This window comes from Oratosquilla oratoria, unplaced genomic scaffold, assembly GCF_046742065.1.
Source record: "Oratosquilla oratoria isolate Oo_2021 unplaced genomic scaffold, ASM4674206v1 SCAFFOLD280, whole genome shotgun sequence".
In the NCBI taxonomy this organism is placed as follows: domain Eukaryota; kingdom Metazoa; phylum Arthropoda; class Malacostraca; order Stomatopoda; family Squillidae; genus Oratosquilla; species Oratosquilla oratoria.
Window position 1 is genome coordinate 45,727 of NW_027467631.1, and position 4,274 is coordinate 50,000.

Sequence of the window (4,274 nt, forward strand, 5' to 3'; positions counted from 1 at the left end):
AATTCACAGCATTTGACGAGAATCGGCCCTGACTCGCTCGGTGGAAACGCAGCCTGTTTCCACTACCTGCGTCCGTTGGTATTTTGGCGGCGACTGCGGGGTGTGTGTGTGTGTGTGTGTGTGTGTGTGTGTGTGTGTGTGTGTGTGTGTGTGTGTGTGTGTGTGTGTGTGTGTGTGTGTGTGTGTGTGTGTGTGTGTGTGTGTGTGTGTGTGTGTGTGTGTGTGTGTGTGTGTGTGTGTGTGTGTGTGTGTGTGTGTGTGTGTGTGTGTGTGTGTGTGTGTGTGTGTGTGTGTGTGTGTGTGTGTGTGTGTGTGTGTGTGTGTGTGTGTATGTATTTAACTCAGGATTAATCTTTGTATCTCCCTTCCTCAATTTTTTTCTCCTCGAAGGAGAAAAATATCCCTCTCGTATAGCTGTCCCAGTGTTCCATCAAACTACATTTATTTTCCCACCGGTTGCAAAACATATCACATTTCATTCCATTTTTTCCAATCGTTCATTTTTATCTTAAATACTGTATCTTTATTCCTCGCTGCATCGACAAGAAACTAGACTTACATATACCAACCTTAAAAAAAAAAAAGTGTCATGTCACTCACTTTAGAGCAGGTCAGGTCAGGTCAGGTCAGGTCCGGCAGCGAGCAAGAAGCCGTGTCAGGTCCAGATAAATCATTCAATTCAGTTCCGGGCAGATCCCATCTGATTCCTCCTTACACACACATCATGGTTCCATATGCATAATGCCCCACCGAGGAAATTCCCTTAGCTCATGCATCTGTTACACTTAGAATACGAATGATCTATCCACACTGTCATGTACCTTTTCTAAGTCCACGGATATGGCATGAAGAATTTTCTCTTTAATCTTTACGCACATATCTCTCTCCCTCTGTTTTTTCTCTCAATCTGTCTATCGATGTCTGTCTCTATCTCTTTCTCTGTTTCTTTCTTTGTCTGCCTGTCCCTGTCTCTTTCTTTGTATGTCTCTGTCTCTATACCTGCCTTTGTCTGTCTCTGCCTTTGTATCTGTCTCTCTGTCTCTCTATCTCTGTCTCTGTCTCTGTCTCTCTGTCTCTATCTCTCTATGTCTCTGTCTCTGTCTTTATATCTGTCTCTGTCTCTCTGTGTCTCTGTCTCTCTGTCTCTGTCTCTGTCTCTGTCTCTGTCTGTCTCTGTCTCTCTGTCTCTGTCTCTGTCTTTGTCTCTGTCTCTGTCTCTGTTTCTGTCTCTGTTTCTATCTCTGTCTCTTTGCCTCTGTCTCTGTCTCTGTATTTCTGTCTCTGTCTCTGTCTGTCTCTGTCTCTGTCTCTGTCTCTGTCTCTCTGTCTCTGTCTCCGTCTCTTTCTCTCTCTCTGTCTCATATTTATAAAAACGAAACAAGGTCCACAATAGTCTATCCTTTCTGAAACTCGTTTCCTCTGATTCAAGCTGTCCTGGACAATTGCTTCCTCGTTTTCTTTATGTACTCAGAGAAAACTCACACCTCTATAATGCCTTCTCCTTGCTTCTCTCTAATGAAAGCGTGGCCACAGACAATCTACCACACGCTTTTTTTTTTTTTTTTTTTTTTTTTTTATAAGAACTCTGTGATGCTTTTATCATTGATGTCTTCACTTCCAGGAAGCTCGCTGGCCGGGCGGGTTAGGGCGTTGTTACTTGCTGTGAAAGTCGAGGGGGATGGTGGTTCGAACCCTGCCACCGGCGAAGTTGAAACAAGGGCATGATTTATTAAATTCCACGGTACAAAGTGCTCTGTGAGGGGCACCGTCCTAGCCTCCTGATAAGGGTGTTTGTGATTATCACTTTCACTTCCTACAAGATTTCATCAGGCTGTGTGTGTGTGTGTGTGTGTGTGTGTGTGTGTGTGTGTGTGTGTGTGTGTGTGTGTGTGTGTGTGTGTGTGTGTGTGTGTGCGTATGTGTGCGTGCGTGTGTGTGTGTGTGCAAAGATTTGTATCGTCATTGACCATCATCGTCACAATTGATCATAACCTACAACACATTGTAAATCATTTGCAGAGTAAACATTTGAGCCTGCAATATACATTTAGGTTAATACGCAAACATAACCAATATTTCTATAGACAGTACTTTCTATATACCATGGACATTTAAGCATACAATATACATTTGGGTTGATATTCATACATATCCAATATTTCTATATACAGTAGTTTCTATATACTGTGGACCAGATAGTAATGTGCACGTGTATGTATGTGTACACATGTATTTTTTATGCTTACATCCATAACTATGAATCACAATCTTTCATGAACTCCTCATATTTCAAGATCATATATTCACTATGGATATAAACATTAAACTCATAAAATGTCAGGTTTCCCATGAGATCAGACAATAATAAATTCATCTTGGTCGGATTTATTTTATCTTCCGTTTTCCCCGTCGCGTCTTTCAAATCTGATTAAATTTGTGTCTAAATTCCCGCAGTGACTGTCTTGGTGTTATCGTCGTCGTCTTTTTTTTTTTTAATTTTCCTCTTAGGATTAACTCACTTTGTCAAACTTTGCCAACGTTTTTGTCTAGTGACTTCTGTTATTGTTAAAAGCAAACTGGAACTTGAGAAATAAGCTCGTATATCTTTCCTCTTGTAACTTTTCCGCGTGAACACACCCCAGCCACTCTTATACGCACACACGGACACATACACACACACTCGCACACACACACACACACACACACACACACACACACACACACACACACACACACACACACACACACACACACACACTAAACCCCTTGCCCACCAGAGATGAGGTGCCGGCTTCCAGTGTTGTGATACTTTTCAGCCCAGGGCGGTGACCTGAATTCAGACTGCTGAGTTGACAGTCGAGCGCTTTACCACTACACCAGCAATCCGGTATTTGTAAAGACGGTAGTGAGTCTGGCATTGGTGAGGAGGTTTTCATGAAAAGTTGATATGATGACACAAAACTTAAGTTTCATGAACTTGTCCATACACTGATGCCAGTGGAAAGAAAATAACATAGAGAACAAGAATGGAGTGGAATGAAGTGAAAATGAATACCGAAAATCCTAAGGCAAAGTGTGCATAAACGAGTACAAAGAAAAGAAAAGTTGTTAAGGAAGAAAAGAGACAAAGAGGATGGTAAAGCTGAAATGAAAAAAGACGAAGTTTTGGTCAGGAGGAGTCTGAGGCGGCGAGGGATAAAAGACGAAGTCAAAGAATACTTAATGAGGCTTGTGGGAAGGTCAGTTTGAGTATGAGAGAAGCAAAGGTCTTGGTTGCTGAAGAGACGTCGACAGAGGAAATGAAAAGGAGAAACCAAGGAAGAAGAAGAAGAGTAGGAACAAAATAAATAAGAAAAAGACGAGGAGCCTACGCCAGGAACCCCTTAGATGCGGCCGAAGGCGTCACCTTGGCCCTGTGATGTGCTTGAGGGACTGTTGGGGCAGGTAACAGTTATATATGGGAATAGGGGAGGAGTGCAGGATTCGAACCCAGAACTAAGCAAATGCGAGGACTTCGGAAGATAAAGAAGGGTAAAAATGGAATAAGTAGGATACGAAGAAGCTCCTCTCCTAACAAGAACCATCTAAAAAAAATAAAAATAAAGGAAGATTATGTGAGTAATGAGGGGGGGGGTTGGGCGACGCTCCTGATATTTACTCGTGAGAAACTCTTTAGTTTTGGTCTTTTGTGTTCCTCGTAGATGGCAAGCATGAGAAAAAAACGTCTGGTATCTCGCTCTCTCTTTCTCTCTCTCTATCACTCTCTCTCTCTCTCTCTCTCTCTCTCTCTCTCTCTCTCTCTCTCTCTCTCTCTCTCTCTCAGTCACTCTCTCTCTCAGTCACTCTCTTGTGTACGGAAAGGCAGTTCTTCCTTACATAGAAGTGTGTGGAGGGAAAGGGACGGTAATGAAGAAATATACATATATAAGAACACAAACACACACACACACACACACACACACACACACACACACACACACACACACACACACACACACACACACACACACACACACACACACACACACACGCACACACACACACACACACACAGACACACACACGCACACACACACCATATGCAAATGAATATTACCGTGACCATTGTTTTCATTACAGACTCAATATTGACCCAAATCAAACCCGTTAATTTATGTCTTCGGTCCTTCATCTCGGTGACTTGTTCATTAAATTTCGTAACTTTGAGAGCTCTCGGCTTTATTAAGTCAAGAAACGAACTTCGATCCTGGGCGGAGGCTCACCCATCAGGTCCC